Genomic DNA, 18,563 nt, shown 5'->3' with positions numbered 1-18,563 from the left:
CTATTCAATGCATTTTGTGATAGGTTTCTGTACATAACTACACAGACTGATGTGGAACTGTATAGATATTGCATGTAGAGTGCTAGGTGGCATGGAATACTCCAATGCAAGTTGAATTCAGAAACCTACCTGGTACCATTTACAGAGGAACAGCCATTGATTTGGTTTAATTCTAGAAAGACTAAAGTTCCAATGTGTAGAGAAGGTAACGTTACTGAAAGTATCTTCTGGAGCATAGGTAGCACACTCATAAAATTGGTTGCAGACAACTCTAAATCATATGGTTAGTGTGCTAACAATGTTTACATCATGTTAGCACATAGTATTTCTCAGCAAAATTGAACTGTAGACTCCTTTGAGTTGAATGCATTACTTTCTATTCAATGCATTTTGTGATAAGTTTCTGTACATAACTACTCAGACTGATGTGGAACTGTATAGATATTGCATGTATAGTGCTAGGTGGCATGGAATACTCCAATGCAAGTTGAAATCAGTAACCTACCTGGTACCATTTACAGTGGAACATCCATTGACTTGGTTTAATTCTAGAAAGACTAAAGTTCCAATGTGTAGAGAAGGTAACTTTACTGAAAGTAACTTCTGGAGCATAGGTAGCACACTCATAAAATTGGTTGCAGACAACTCTAAATCATATGGTTAGTGTGCTAACAATGTTTACATCATGTTAGTACATAGTAGTTCTCAGCAAAATTGAACTGTACACTCCTTTGTGTTGAATGCATTACTTTCTATTCAATGCATTTTGTGATAGGTTTCTGTACATAACTACACAGACTGATGTGGAACTGTATAGATATTGCATGTAGAGTGCTAGGTGGCATGGAATACTCCAATGCAAGTTGAATTCAGAAACCTACCTGGTACCATTTACAGTGGAACAGCCATTGATTTGGTTTAATTCTAGAAAGACTAAAGTTCCAATGTGTAGAGAAGGTAACGTTACCGAAAGTAACTTCTGGAGCATAGGTAGCACACTCATAAAATTGGTTGCAGACAACTCTAAATCATATGGTTAGTGTGCTAACAATGTTTACATCATGTTAGCACATAGTATTTCTCAGCAAAATTGAACTGTACACTCCTTTGAGTTGAATGCATTACTTTCTATTCAATGCATTTTGTGATAAGTTTCTGTACATAACTACTCAGACTGATGTGGAACTGTATAGATATTCCATGTAGAGTGCTAGGTGGCATGGAATACTCCAATGCAAGTTGAATTCAGTAAACTACCTGCTACCATTTACAGTGGAACAGCCATTGACTTGGTTTAATTCTGTAAAGTCTAAAGTTCCAATGTGTAGAGAAGGTAACTTTACTGAAAGTAACTTCTGGAGCATAGGTAGCACACTCATAAAATTGGTTGCAGACAACTCTAAATCATATGGTTAGTGTGCTAACAATGTTTACATCATGTTAGTACATAGTAGTTCTCAGCAAAATTGAACTGTACACTCCTTTGAGTTGAATGCATTACTTTCTATTCAATGCATTTTGTGATAAGTTTCTGTACATAGCTACTCAGACTGATGTGGAACTGTATAGATATTGCATGTAGAGTGCTAGGTGGCATGGAATGCTCCAATGCAAGCTGAATTCAGTAACCTACCTGGTACCATTTACAGTGGAACAGCCATTGACTTGGTTTAATTCTGTAAAGTCTAAAGTTCCAATGAGTAGAGAAGGTAATGCTACTGAAAGTAACTTCAGTAGCATAGGTAGGACACTCAAAAAATTGGTTGCAGACAACTCTAAATCATATGGTTAGTGTGCTAACAATGTTTACATCATGTTAGCACATAGTATTTCTCAGCAAAATTGAACTGTAGACTCCTTTGAGTTGAATGCATTACTTTCTATTCAATGCATTTTGTGATAAGTTTCTGTACATAACTACTCAGACTGATGTGGAACTGTATAGATATTGCATGTATAGTGCTAGGTGGCATGGAATACTCCAATGCAAGTTGAAATCAGTAACCTACCTGGTACCATTTACAGTGGAACATCCATTGACTTGGTTTAATTCTAGAAAGACTAAAGTTCCAAAGTGTAGAGAAGGTAACTTTACTGAAAGTAACTTCTGGAGCATAGGTAGCACACTCATAAAATTGGTTGCAGACAACTCTAAATCATATGGCTAGTGTGCTAACAATGTTTACATCATGTTAGTACATAGTAGTTCTCAGCAAAATTGAACTGTACACTCCTTTGTGTTGAATGCATTACTTTCTATTCAATGCATTTTGTGATAGGTTTCTGTACATAACTACACAGACTGATGTGGAACTGTATAGATATTGCATGTAGAGTGCTAGGTGGCATGGAATACTCCAATGCAAGTTGAATTCAGAAACCTACCTGGTTCCATTTACAGTGGAACAGCCATTGATTTAGTTTAATTCTAGAAAGACTAAAGTTCCAATGTGTAGAGAAGGTAACGTTACCGAAAGTAACTTCTGGAGCATAGGTAGCACACTCATAAAATTGGTTGCAGACAACTCTAAATCATATGGTTAGTGTGCTAACAATGTTTACATCATGTTAGCACATAGTATTTCTCAGCAAAATTGAACTGTAGACTCCTTTGAGTTGAATGCATTACTTTCTATTCAATGCATTTTGTGATAAGTTTCTGTACATAACTACTCAGACTGATGTGGAACTGTATAGATATTGCATGTATAGTGCTAGGTGGCATGGAATACTCCAATGCAAGTTGAATTCAGTAACCTACCTGGTACCATTTACAGTGGAACATCCATTGACTTGGTTTAATTCTAGAAAGACTAAAGTTCCAATGTGTAGAGAAGGTAACTTTACTGAAAGTAACTTCTGGAGCATAGGTAGCACACTCATAAAATTGGTTGCAGACAACTCTAAATCATATGGTTAGTGTGCTAACAATGTTTACATCATGTTAGTACATAGTAGTTCTCAGCAAAATTGAACTGTACACTCCTTTGTGTTGAATGCATTACTTTCTATTCAATGCATTTTGTGATAGGTTTCTGTACATAACTACACAGACTGATGTGGAACTGTATAGATATTGCATGTAGAGTGCTAGGTGGCATGGAATACTCCAATGCAAGTTGAATTCAGAAACCTACCTGGTACCATTTACAGTGGAACAGCCATTGATTTGGTTTAATTCTAGAAAGACTAAAGTTCCAATGTGTAGAGAAGGTAACGTTACTGAAAGTAACTTCTGGAGCATAGGTAGCACACTCAGAAAATTGGTTGCAGACAACTCTAAATCATATGGGTAGTGTGCTAACAATGTTTACATCATGTTAGCACATAGTATTTCTCAGCAAAATTGAACTGTAGACTCCTTTGAGTTGAATGCATTACTTTCTAATCAAAGCATTTTGTGATAAGTTTCTGTACATAACTACTCAGACTGATGTGGAACTGTATAGATATTGCATGTAGAGTGCTAGGTGCCATGGAATACTCCAATGCAAGCTGAATTCAGTAACCTACCTGGTACCATTTACAGTGGAACAGCCATTGACTTGGTTTAATTCTGTAAAGTCTAAAGTTCCAATGAGTAGAGAAGGTAATGCTACTGAAAGTAACTTCAGTAGCATAGGCAGCACACTCAAAAAATTGGTTGCAGACAACTCTAAATCATATGTTTAGTGTGCTAACAATGTTTACATCATGTTAGCACATAGTACTTATCAGCACATTTGAACTGTACACTCCTTTGAGTTGAATGCAGTACTTTCTATTCAATGCATTTTGTGATAGGTTTCTGTACATAACTACTCAGACTGATGTGGAACTGTATAGATATTGCATGTATAGTGCTAGGTGGCATGGAATACTCCAATGCAAGTTGAATTCAGAAACCTACCTGGTACCATTTACAGTGGAACAGCCATTGATTTGGTTTAATTCTAGAAAGACTAAAGTTCCAATGTGTAGAGAAGGTAACGTTACCGAAAGTAACTTCTGGAGCATAGGTAGCACACTCATAAAATTGGTTGCAGACAACTCTAAATCATATGGTTAGTGTGCTAACAATGTTTACATCATGTTAGCACATAGTATTTCTCAGCAAAATTGAACTGTACACTCCTTTGAGTTGAATGCATTACTTTCTATTCAATGCATTTTGTGATAAGTTTCTGTACATAACTACTCAGACTGATGTGGAACTGTATAGACATTGCATGTATAGTGCTAGGTGGCATGGAATACTCCAATGCAAGTTGAATTCAGTAACCTACCTGGTACCATTTACAGTGGAACATCCATTGACTTGGTTTAATTCTAGAAAGACTAAAGTTCCAATGTGTAGAGAAGGTAACTTTACTGAAAGTAACTTCTGGAGCATAGGTAGCACACTCATAAAATTGGTTGCAGACAACTCTAAATCATATGGTTAGTGTGCTAATAATGTTTACATCATGTTAGTACATAGTAGTTCTCAGCAAAATTGAACTGTACACTCCTTTGTGTTGAATGCATTACTTTCTATTCAATGCATTTTGTGATAGGTTTCTGTACATAACTACACAGACTGATGTGGAACTGTATAGATATTGCATGTAGAGTGCTAGGTGGCATGGAATACTCCAATGCAAGTTGAATTCAGTAACCTACCTGGTACCATTTACAGTGGAACAGCCATTGACTTGGTTTAATTCTAGAAAGACTAAAGTTCCAATGTGTAGAGAAGGTAACGTTACTGAAAGTAACTTCAGTAGCATAGGTAGCACACTCATAAAATTGGTTGCAGACAACTCTAAATCATATGGTTAGTGTGCTAACAATGTTTACATCATGTTAGCACATAGTATTTCTCAGCAAAATTGAACTGTAGACTCCTTTGAGTTGAATGCATTACTTTCTAATCAAAGCATTTTGTGATAAGTTTCTGTACATAACTACTCAGACTGATGTGGAACTGTATAGATATTGCATGTAGAGTGCTAGGTGCCATGGAATACTCCAATGCAAGCTGAATTCAGTAACCTACCTGGTACCATTTACAGTGGAACAGCCATTGACTTGGTTTAATTCTGTAAAGTCTAAAGTTCCAATGAGTAGAGAAGGTAATGCTACTGAAAGTAACTTCAGTAGCATAGGTAGCACACTCAAAAAATTGGTTGCAGACAACTCTAAATCATATGTTTAGTGTGCTAACAATGTTTACATCATGTTAGCACATAGTACTTATCAGCACATTTGAACTGTACACTCCTTTGAGTTGAATGCAGTACTTTCTATTCAATGCATTTTGTGATAGGTTTCTGTACATAACTACTCAGACTGATGTGGAACTGTATAGATATTGCATGTATAGTGCTAGGTGGCATGGAATACTCCAATGCAAGTTGAATTCAGTAACCTACCTGGTACCATTTACAGTGGAACATCCATTGACTTGGTTTAATTCTAGAAAGACTAAAGTTCCAATGTGTAGAGAAGGTAACTTTACTGAAAGTAACTTCTGGAGCATAGGTAGCACACTCATAAAATTGGTTGCAGACAACTCTAAATCATATGGTTAGTGTGCTAACAATGTTTACATCATGTTAGTACATAGTAGTTCTCAGCAAAATTGAACTGTACACTCCTTTGTGTTGAATGCATTACTTTCTATTCAATGCATTTTGTGATAGGTTTCTGTACATAACTACACAGACTGATGTGGAACTGTATAGATATTGCATGTAGAGTGCTAGGTGGCATGGAATACTCCAATGCAAGTTGAATTCAGAAACCTACCTGGTACCATTTACAGTGGAACAGCCATTGATTTGGTTTAATTCTAGAAAGACTAAAGTTCCAATGTGTAGAGAAGGTAACGTTACTGAAAGTAACTTCTGGAGCATAGGTAGCACACTCAGAAAATTGGTTGCAGACAACTCTAAATCATATGGGTAGTGTGCTAACAATGTTTACATCATGTTAGCACATAGTATTTCTCAGCAAAATTGAACTGTAGACTCCTTTGAGTTGAATGCATTACTTTCTATTCAATGCATTTTGTGATAAGTTTCTGTACATAACTACTCAGACTGATGTGGAACTGTATAGATATTGCATGTAGAGTGCTAGGTGGCATGGAATACTCCAATGCAAGTTGAATTCAGTAACCTACCTGGTACCATTTACAGTGGAACAGCCATTGACTTGGTTTAATTCTAGAAAGACTAAAGTTCCAATGTGTAGAGAAGGTAACGTTACTGAAAGTAACTTCAGTAGCATAGGTAGCACACTCATAAAATTGGTTGCAGACAACTCTAAATCATATGGTTAGTGTGCTAACAATGTTTACATCATGTTAGCACATAGTATTTCTCAGCAAAATTGAACTGTAGACTCCTTTGAGTTGAATGCATTACTTTCTAATCAAAGCATTTTGTGATAAGTTTCTGTACATAACTACTCAGACTGATGTGGAACTGTATAGATATTGCATGTAGAGTGCTAGGTGCCATGGAATACTCCAATGCAAGCTGAATTCAGTAACCTACCTGGTACCATTTACAGTGGAACAGCCATTGACTTGGTTTAATTCTGTAAAGTCTAAAGTTCCAATGAGTAGAGAAGGTAATGCTACTGAAAGTAACTTCAGTAGCATAGGTAGCACACTCAAAAAATTGGTTGCAGACAACTCTAAATCATATGTTTAGTGTGCTAACAATGTTTACATCATGTTAGCACATAGTACTTATCAGCACATTTGAACTGTACACTCCTTTGAGTTGAATGCAGTACTTTCTATTCAATGCATTTTGTGATAGGTTTCTGTACATAACTACTCAGACTGATGTGGAACTGTATAGATATTGCATGTATAGTGCTAGGTGGCATGGAATACTCCAATGCAAGTTGAATTCAGTAACCTACCTGGTACCATTTACAGTGGAACATCCATTGACTTGGTTTAATTCTAGAAAGACTAAAGTTCCAATGTGTAGAGAAGGTAACTTTACTGAAAGTAACTTCTGGAGCATAGGTAGCACACTCATAAAATTGGTTGCAGACAACTCTAAATCATATGATAGTGTGCTAACAATGTTTACATCATGTTAGTACATAGTAGTTCTCAGCAAAATTGAACTGTACACTCCTTTGTGTTGAATGCATTACTTTCTATTCAATGCATTTTGTGATAGGTTTCTGTACATAACTACACAGACTGATGTGGAACTGTATAGATATTGCATGTAGAGTGCTAGGTGGCATGGAATACTCCAATGCAAGTTGAATTCAGAAACCTACCTGGTACCATTTACAGTGGAACAGCCATTGATTTGGTTTAATTCTAGAAAGACTAAAGTTCCAATGTGTAGAGAAGGTAACGTTACTGAAAGTAACTTCAGTAGCATAGGTAGCACACTCATAAAATTGGTTGCAGACAACTCTAAATCATATGGTTAGTGTGCTAACAATGTTTACATCATGTTAGCACATAGTATTTCTCAGCAAAATTGAACTGTAGACTCCTTTGAGTTGAATGCATTACTTTCTAATCAAAGCATTTTGTGATAAGTTTCTGTACATAACTACTCAGACTGATGTGGAACTGTATAGATATTGCATGTATAGTGCTAGGTGGCATGGAATACTCCAATGCAAGTTGAATTCAGTAACCTACCTGGTACCATTTACAGTGGAACATCCATTGACTTGGTTTAATTCTAGAAAGACTAAAGTTCCAATGTGTAGAGAAGGTAACTTTACTGAAAGTAACTTCTGGAGCATAGGTAGCACACTCATAAAATTGGTTGCAGACAACTCTAAATCATATGATAGTGTGCTAACAATGTTTACATCATGTTAGTACATAGTAGTTCTCAGCAAAATTGAACTGTACACTCCTTTGTGTTGAATGCATTACTTTCTATTCAATGCATTTTGTGATAGGTTTCTGTACATAACTACACAGACTGATGTGGAACTGTATAGATATTGCATGTAGAGTGCTAGGTGGCATGGAATACTCCAATGCAAGTTGAATTCAGAAACCTACCTGGTACCATTTACAGTGGAACAGCCATTGATTTGGTTTAATTCTAGAAAGACTAAAGTTCCAATGTGTAGAGAAGGTAACGTTACTGAAAGTAACTTCTGGAGCATAGGTAGCACACTCAGAAAATTGGTTGCAGACAACTCTAAATCATATGGGTAGTGTGCTAACAATGTTTACATCATGTTAGCACATAGTATTTCTCAGCAAAATTGAACTGTAGACTCCTTTGAGTTGAATGCATTACTTTCTAATCAAAGCATTTTGTGATAAGTTTCTGTACATAACTACTCAGACTGATGTGGAACTGTATAGATATTGCATGTAGAGTGCTAGGTGGCATGGAATACTCCAATGCAAGCTGAATTCAGTAACCTACCTGGTACCATTTACAGTGGAACAGCCATTGATTTGGTTTAATTCTAGAAAGACTAAAGTTCCAATGTGTAGAGAATGTAACGTTACTGAAAGTAACTTCTGGAGCATAGGTAGCACACTCATAAAATTGGTTGCAGACAACTCTAAATCATATGGTTAGTGTGCTAACAATGTTTACATCATGTTAGCACATAGTATTTCTCAGCAAAATTGAACTGTAGACTCCTTTGAGTTGAATGCATTACTTTCTATTCAATGCATTTTGTGATAAGTTTCTGTACATAACTACTCAGACTGATGTGGAACTGTATAGATATTGCATGTAGAGTGCTAGGTGGCATGGAATACTCCAATGCAAGTTGAATTCAGTAACCTACCTGGTACCATTTACAGTGGAACAGCCATTGACTTGGTTTAATTCTAGAAAGACTAAAGTTCCAATGTGTAGAGAAGGTAACGTTACTGAAAGTAACTTCAGTAGCATAGGTAGCACACTCATAAAATTGGTTGCAGACAACTCTAAATCATATGGTTAGTGTGCTAACAATGTTTACATCATGTTAGTACATAGTATTTCTCAGCAAAATTGAACTGTAGACTCCTTTGAGTTGAATGCATTACTTTCTAATCAAAGCATTTTGTGATAAGTTTCTGTACATAACTACTCAGACTGATGTGGAACTGTATAGATATTGCATGTAGAGTGCTAGGTGGCATGGAATACTCCAATGCAAGCTGAATTCAGTAACCTACCTGGTACCATTTACAGTGGAACAGCCATTGATTTGGTTTAATTCTAGAAAGACTAAAGTTCCAATGTGTAGAGAATGTAACGTTACTGAAAGTAACTTCTGGAGCATAGGTAGCACACTCATAAAATTGTTTGCAGACAACTCTAAATCATATGGTTAGTGTGCTAACAATGTTTACATCATGTTAGCACATAGTATTTCTCAGCAAAATTGAACTGTAGACTCCTTTGAGTTGAATGCATTACTTTCTATTCAATGCATTTTGTGATAAGTTTCTGTACATAACTACTCAGACTGATGTGGAACTGTATAGATATTGCATGTAGAGTGCTAGGTGGCATGGAATACTCCAATGCAAGCTGAATTCAGTAACCTACCTGGTACCATTTACAGTGGAACAGCCATTGATTTGGTTTAATTCTAGAAAGACTAAAGTTCCAATGTGTAGAGAATGTAACGTTACTGAAAGTAACTTCTGGAGCATAGGTAGCACACTCATAAAATTGTTTGCAGACAACTCTAAATCATATGGTTAGTGTGCTAACAATGTTTACATCATGTTAGCACATAGTATTTCTCAGCAAAATTGAACTGTAGACTCCTTTGAGTTGAATGCATTACTTTCTATTCAATGCATTTTGTGATAAGTTTCTGTACATAACTACTCAGACTGATGTGGAACTGTATAGATATTGCATGTAGAGTGCTAGGTGGCATGGAATACTCCAATGCAAGTTGAATTCAGAAACCTACCTGGTACCATTTACAGTGGAACAGCCATTGACTTGGTTTAATTCTAGAAAGACTAAAGTTCCAATGTGTAGAGAAGGTAACGTTACTGAAAGTAACTTCAGTAGCATAGGTAGCACACTCATAAAATTGGTTGCAGACAACTCTAAATCATATGGTTAGTGTGCTAACAATGTTTACATCATGTTAGCACATAGTATTTCTCAGCAAAATTGAACTGTAGACTCCTTTGAGTTGAATGCATTACTTTCTAATCAAAGCATTTTGTGATAAGTTTCTGTACATAACTACTCAGACTGATGTGGAACTGTATAGATATTGCATGTAGAGTGCTAGGTGCCATGGAATACTCCAATGCAAGCTGAATTCAGTAACCTACCTGGTACCATTTACAGTGGAACAGCCATTGACTTGGTTTAATTCTGTAAAGTCTAAAGTTCCAATGAGTAGAGAAGGTAATGCTACTGAAAGTAACTTCAGTAGCATAGGTAGCACACTCAAAAAATTGGTTGCAGACAACTCTAAATCATATGTTTAGTGTGCTAACAATGTTTACATCATGTTAGCACATAGTACTTATCAGCACATTTGAACTGTACACTCCTTTGAGTTGAATGCAGTACTTTCTATTCAATGCATTTTGTGATAGGTTTCTGTACATAACTACTCAGACTGATGTGGAACTGTATAGATATTGCATGTATAGTGCTAGGTGGCATGGAATACTCCAATGCAAGTTGAATTCAGTAACCTACCTGGTACCATTTACAGTGGAACATCCATTGACTTGGTTTAATTCTAGAAAGACTAAAGTTCCAATGTGTAGAGAAGGTAACTTTACTGAAAGTAACTTCTGGAGCATAGGTAGCACACTCATAAAATTGGTTGCAGACAACTCTAAATCATATGATAGTGTGCTAACAATGTTTACATCATGTTAGTACATAGTAGTTCTCAGCAAAATTGAACTGTACACTCCTTTGTGTTGAATGCATTACTTTCTATTCAATGCATTTTGTGATAGGTTTCTGTACATAACTACACAGACTGATGTGGAACTGTATAGATATTGCATGTAGAGTGCTAGGTGGCATGGAATACTCCAATGCAAGTTGAATTCAGAAACCTACCTGGTACCATTTACAGTGGAACAGCCATTGATTTGGTTTAATTCTAGAAAGACTAAAGTTCCAATGTGTAGAGAAGGTAACGTTACTGAAAGTAACTTCTGGAGCATAGGTAGCACACTCATAAAATTGGTTGCAGACAACTCTAAATCATATGGTTAGTGTGCTAACAATGTTTACATCATGTTAGCACATAGTATTTCTCAGCAAAATTGAACTGTAGACTCCTTTGAGTTGAATGCATTACTTTCTATTCAATGCATTTTGTGATAAGTTTCTGTACATAACTACTCAGACTGATGTGGAACTGTATAGATATTGCATGTAGAGTGCTAGGTGGCATGGAATACTCCAATGCAAGTTGAATTCAGTAACCTACCTGGTACCATTTACAGTGGAACAGCCATTGACTTGGTTTAATTCTAGAAAGACTAAAGTTCCAATGTGTAGAGAAGGTAACGTTACTGAAAGTAACTTCAGTAGCATAGGTAGCACACTCATAAAATTGGTTGCAGACAACTCTAAATCATATGGTTAGTGTGCTAACAATGTTTACATCATGTTAGCACATAGTATTTCTCAGCAAAATTGAACTGTAGACTCCTTTGAGTTGAATGCATTACTTTCTAATCAAAGCATTTTGTGATAAGTTTCTGTACATAACTACTCAGACTGATGTGGAACTGTATAGATATTGCATGTAGAGTGCTAGGTGCCATGGAATACTCCAATGCAAGCTGAATTCAGTAACCTACCTGGTACCATTTACAGTGGAACAGCCATTGACTTGGTTTAATTCTGTAAAGTCTAAAGTTCCAATGAGTAGAGAAGGTAATGCTACTGAAAGTAACTTCAGTAGCATAGGTAGCACACTCAGAAAATTGGTTGCAGACAACTCTAAATCATATGGGTAGTGTGCTAACAATGTTTACATCATGTTAGCACATAGTATTTCTCAGCAAAATTGAACTGTAGACTCCTTTGAGTTGAATGCATTACTTTCTAATCAAAGCATTTTGTGATAAGTTTCTGTACATAACTACTCAGACTGATGTGGAACTGTATAGATATTGCATGTAGAGTGCTAGGTGGCATGGAATACTCCAATGCAAGCTGAATTCAGTAACCTACCTGGTACCATTTACAGTGGAACAGCCATTGATTTGGTTTAATTCTAGAAAGACTAAAGTTCCAATGTGTAGAGAATGTAACGTTACTGAAAGTAACTTCTGGAGCATAGGTAGCACACTCATAAAATTGTTTGCAGACAACTCTAAATCATATGGTTAGTGTGCTAACAATGTTTACATCATGTTAGCACATAGTATTTCTCAGCAAAATTGAACTGTAGACTCCTTTGAGTTGAATGCATTACTTTCTATTCAATGCATTTTGTGATAAGTTTCTGTACATAACTACTCAGACTGATGTGGAACTGTATAGATATTGCATGTAGAGTGCTAGGTGGCATGGAATACTCCAATGCAAGTTGAATTCAGTAACCTACCTGGTACCATTTACAGTGGAACAGCCATTGACTTGGTTTAATTCTAGAAAGACTAAAGTTCCAATGTGTAGAGAAGGTAACGTTACTGAAAGTAACTTCAGTAGCATAGGTAGCACACTCATAAAATTGGTTGCAGACAACTCTAAATCATATGGTTAGTGTGCTAACAATGTTTACATCATGTTAGCACATAGTATTTCTCAGCAAAATTGAACTGTAGACTCCTTTGAGTTGAATGCATTACTTTCTAATCAAAGCATTTTGTGATAAGTTTCTGTACATAACTACTCAGACTGATGTGGAACTGTATAGATATTGCATGTATAGTGCTAGGTGGCATGGAATACTCCAATGCAAGTTGAATTCAGTAACCTACCTGGTACCATTTACAGTGGAACATCCATTGACTTGGTTTAATTCTAGAAAGACTAAAGTTCCAATGTGTAGAGAAGGTAACTTTACTGAAAGTAACTTCTGGAGCATAGGTAGCACACTCATAAAATTGGTTGCAGACAACTCTAAATCATATGATAGTGTGCTAACAATGTTTACATCATGTTAGTACATAGTAGTTCTCAGCAAAATTGAACTGTACACTCCTTTGTGTTGAATGCATTACTTTCTATTCAATGCATTTTGTGATAGGTTTCTGTACATAACTACACAGACTGATGTGGAACTGTATAGATATTGCATGTAGAGTGCTAGGTGGCATGGAATACTCCAATGCAAGTTGAATTCAGAAACCTACCTGGTACCATTTACAGTGGAACAGCCATTGATTTGGTTTAATTCTAGAAAGACTAAAGTTCCAATGTGTAGAGAAGGTAACGTTACTGAAAGTAACTTCTGGAGCATAGGTAGCACACTCATAAAATTGGTTGCAGACAACTCTAAATCATATGGTTAGTGTGCTAACAATGTTTACATCATGTTAGCACATAGTATTTCTCAGCAAAATTGAACTGTAGACTCCTTTGAGTTGAATGCATTACTTTCTATTCAATGCATTTTGTGATAAGTTTCTGTACATAACTACTCAGACTGATGTGGAACTGTATAGATATTGCATGTAGAGTGCTAGGTGGCATGGAATACTCCAATGCAAGTTGAATTCAGTAACCTACCTGGTACCATTTACAGTGGAACAGCCATTGACTTGGTTTAATTCTAGAAAGACTAAAGTTCCAATGTGTAGAGAAGGTAACGTTACTGAAAGTAACTTCAGTAGCATAGGTAGCACACTCATAAAATTGGTTGCAGACAACTCTAAATCATATGGTTAGTGTGCTAACAATGTTTACATCATGTTAGCACATAGTATTTCTCAGCAAAATTGAACTGTAGACTCCTTTGAGTTGAATGCATTACTTTCTAATCAAAGCATTTTGTGATAAGTTTCTGTACATAACTACTCAGACTGATGTGGAACTGTATAGATATTGCATGTAGAGTGCTAGGTGCCATGGAATACTCCAATGCAAGCTGAATTCAGTAACCTACCTGGTACCATTTACAGTGGAACAGCCATTGACTTGGTTTAATTCTGTAAAGTCTAAAGTTCCAATGAGTAGAGAAGGTAATGCTACTGAAAGTAACTTCAGTAGCATAGGTAGCACACTCAAAAAATTGGTTGCAGACAACTCTAAATCATATGTTTAGTGTGCTAACAATGTTTACATCATGTTAGCACATAGTACTTATCAGCACATTTGAACTGTACACTCCTCTGAGTTGAATGCAGTACTTTCTATTCAATGCATTTTGTGATAGGTTTCTGTACATAACTACTCAGACTGATGTGGAACTGTATAGATATTGCATGTATAGTGCTAGGTGGCATGGAATACTCCAATGCAAGTTGAATTCAGTAACCTACCTGGTACCATTTACAGTGGAACATCCATTGACTTGGTTTAATTCTAGAAAGACTAAAGTTCCAATGTGTAGAGAAGGTAACTTTACTGAAAGTAACTTCTGGAGCATAGGTAGCACACTCATAAAATTGGTTGCAGACAACTCTAAATCATATGGTTAGTGTGCTAACAATGTTTACATCATGTTAGTACATAGTAGTTCTCAGCAAAATTGAACTGCACACTCCTTTGTGTTGAATGCATTACTTTCTATTCAATGCATTTTGTGATAAGTTTCTGTACATAACTACTCAGACTGATGTGGAACTGTATAGATATTGCATGTAGAGTGCTAGGTGGCATGGAATACTCCAATGCAAGTTGAATTCAGTAACCTACCTGGTACCATTTACAGTGGAACAGCCATTGACTTGGTTTAATTCTAGAAAGACTAAAGTTCCAATGTGTAGAGAAGGTAACGTTACTAAAGTAACTTCAGTAGCATAGGTAGCACACTCATAAAATTGGTTGCAGACAATTCTAAATCATATGGTTAGTGAGCTAACAATGTTCACATCATGTTAGCACATAGTATTTCTCAGCAAAATTGAACTGTAGACTCCTTTGAGTTGAATGCATTACTTTCTAATCAAAGCATTTTGTGATAAGTTTCTGTACATAACTACTCAGACTGATGTGGAACTGTATAGATATTGCATGTAGAGTGCTAGGTGGCATGGAATACTCCAATGCAAGCTGAATTCAGTAACCTACCTGGTACCATTTACAGTGGAACAGCCATTGATTTGGTTTAATTCTAGAAAGACTAAAGTTCCAATGTGTAGAGAATGTAACGTTACTGAAAGTAACTTCTGGAGCATAGGTAGCACACTCATAAAATTGGTTGCAGACAACTCTAAATCATATGGTTAGTGTGCTAACAATGTTTACATCATGTTAGCACATAGTATTTCTCAGCAAAATTGAACTGTAGACTCCTTTGAGTTGAATGCATTACTTTCTATTCAATGCATTTTGTGATAAGTTTCTGTACATAACTACTCAGACTGATGTGGAACTGTATAGATATTGCATGTAGAGTGCTAGGTGGCATGGAATACTCCAATGCAAGTTGAATTCAGTAACCTACCTGGTACCATTTACAGTGGAACATCCATTGACTTGGTTTAATTCTAGAAAGACTAAAGTTCCAATGTGTAGAGAAGGTAACTTTACTGAAAGTAACTTCTGGAGCATAGGTAGCACACTCATAAAATTGGTTGCAGACAACTCTAAATCATATGATAGTGTGCTAACAATGTTTACATCATGTTAGTACATAGTAGTTCTCAGCAAAATTGAACTGTACACTCCTTTGTGTTGAATGCATTACTTTCTATTCAATGCATTTTGTGATAGGTTTCTGTACATAACTACACAGACTGATGTGGAACTGTATAGATATTGCATGTAGAGTGCTAGGTGGCATGGAATACTCCAATGCAAGTTGAATTCAGAAACCTACCTGGTACCATTTACAGTGGAACAGCCATTGATTTGGTTTAATTCTAGAAAGACTAAAGTTCCAATGTGTAGAGAAGGTAACGTTACTGAAAGTAACTTCTGGAGCATAGGTAGCACACTCAGAAAATTGGTTGCAGACAACTCTAAATCATATGGGTAGTGTGCTAACAATGTTTACATCATGTTAGCACATAGTATTTCTAAGCAAAATTGAACTGTAGACTCCTTTGAGTTGAATGCATTACTTTCTAATCAAAGCATTTTGTGATAAGTTTCTGTACATAACTACTCAGACTGATGTGGAACTGTATAGATATTGCATGTAGAGTGCTAGGTGGCATGGAATACTCCAATGCAAGCTGAATTCAGTAACCTACCTGGTACCATTTACAGTGGAACAGCCATTGATTTGGTTTAATTCTAGAAAGACTAAAGTTCCAATGTGTAGAGAATGTAACGTTACTGAAAGTAACTTCTGGAGCATAGGTAGCACACTCATAAAATTGGTTGCAGACAACTCTAAATCATATGGTTAGTGTGCTAACAATGTTTACATCATGTTAGCACATAGTATTTCTCAGCAAAATTGAACTGTAGACTCCTTTGAGTTGAATGCATTACTTTCTATTCAATGCATTTTGTGATAAGTTTCTGTACATAACTACTCAGACTGATGTGGAACTGTATAGATATTGCATGTAGAGTGCTAGGTGGCATGGAATACTCCAATGCAAGTTGAATTCAGTAACCTACCTGGTACCATTTACAGTGGAACAGCCATTGACTTGGTTTAATTCTAGAAAGACTAAAGTTCCAATGTGTAGAGAAGGTAACGTTACTGAAAGTAACTTCAGTAGCATAGGTAGCACACTCATAAAATTGGTTGCAGACAACTCTAAATCATATGGTTAGTGTGCTAACAATGTTTACATCATGTTAGCACATAGTATTTCTCAGCAAAATTGAACTGTAGACTCCTTTGAGTTGAATGCATTACTTACTAATCAAAGCATTTTGTGATAAGTTTCTGTACATAACTACTCAGACTGATGTGGAACTGTATAGATATTGCATGTAGAGTGCTAGGTGCCATGGAATACTCCAATGCAAGCTGAATTCAGTAACCTACCTGGTACCATTTACAGTGGAACAGCCATTGATTTGGTTTAATTCTGTAAAGTCTAAAGTTCCAATGAGTAGAGAAGGTAATGCTACTGAAAGTAACTTCAGTAGCATAGGTAGCACACTCAAAAAATTGGTTGCAGACAACTCTAAATCATATGTTTAGTGTGCTAACAATGTTTACATCATGTTAGCACATAGTACTTATCAGCACATTTGAACTGTACACTCCTCTGAGTTGAATGCAGTACTTTCTATTCAATGCATTTTGTGATAGGTTTCTGTACATAACTACTCAGACTGATGTGGAACTGTATAGATATTGCATGTATAGTGCTAGATGGCATGGAATACTCCAATGCAAGTTGAATTCAGTAACCTACCTGGTACCATTTACAGTGGAACATCCATTGACTTGGTTTAATTCTAGAAAGACTAAAGTTCCAATGTGTAGAGAAGGTAACTTTACTGAAAGTAACTTCTGGAGCATAGGTAGCACACTCATAAAATTGGTTGCAGACAACTCTAAATCATATGATAGTGTGCTAACAATGTTTACATCATGTTAGTACATAGTAGTTCTCAGCAAAATTGAACTGTACACTCCTTTGTGTTGAATGCATTACTTTCTATTCAATGCATTTTGTGATAGGTTTCTGTACATAACTACACAGACTGATGTGGAACTGTATAGATATTGCATGTAGAGTGCTAGGTGGCATGGAATACTCCAATGCAAGTTGAATTCAGAAACCTACCTGGTACCATTTACAGTGGAACAGCCATTGATTTGGTTTAATTCTAGAAAGACTAAAGTTCCAATGTGTAGAGAAGGTAACGTTACTGAAAGTAACTTCTGGAGCATAGGTAGCACACTCATAAAATTGGTTGCAGACAACTCTAAATCATATGGTTAGTGTGCTAACAATGTTTACATCATGTTAGCACATAGTATTTCTCAGCAAAATTGAACTGTATACTCCTTTGAGTTGAATGCATTACTTTCTATTCAATGCATTTTGTGATAAGTTTCTGTACATAACTACTCAGACTGATGTGGAACTGTATAGATATTGCATGTAGAGTGCTAGGTGGCATGGAATACTCCAATGCAAGTTGAATTCAGTAACCTACCTGGTACCATTTACAGTGGAACAGCCATTGACTTGGTTTAATTCTAGAAAGACTAAAGTTCCAATGTGTAGAGAAGGTAACGTTACTGAAAGTAACTTCAGTAGCATAGGTAGCACACTCATAAAATTGGTTGCAGACAACTCTAAATCATATGGTTAGTGTGCTAACAATGTTTACATCATGTTAGCACATAGTATTTCTCAGCAAAATTGAACTGTAGACTCCTTTGAGTTGAATGCATTACTTTCTAATCAAAGCATTTTGTGATAAGTTTCTGTACATAACTACTCAGACTGATGTGGAACTGTATAGATATTGCATGTAGAGTGCTAGGTGCCATGGAATACTCCAATGCAAGCTGAATTCAGTAACCTACCTGGTACCATTTACAGT

The sequence above is a fragment of the Hypanus sabinus genome, chromosome 28, assembly GCF_030144855.1.
Source record: "Hypanus sabinus isolate sHypSab1 chromosome 28, sHypSab1.hap1, whole genome shotgun sequence".
In the NCBI taxonomy this organism is placed as follows: domain Eukaryota; kingdom Metazoa; phylum Chordata; class Chondrichthyes; order Myliobatiformes; family Dasyatidae; genus Hypanus; species Hypanus sabinus.
This window is presented reverse-complemented; position numbering follows the sequence as displayed.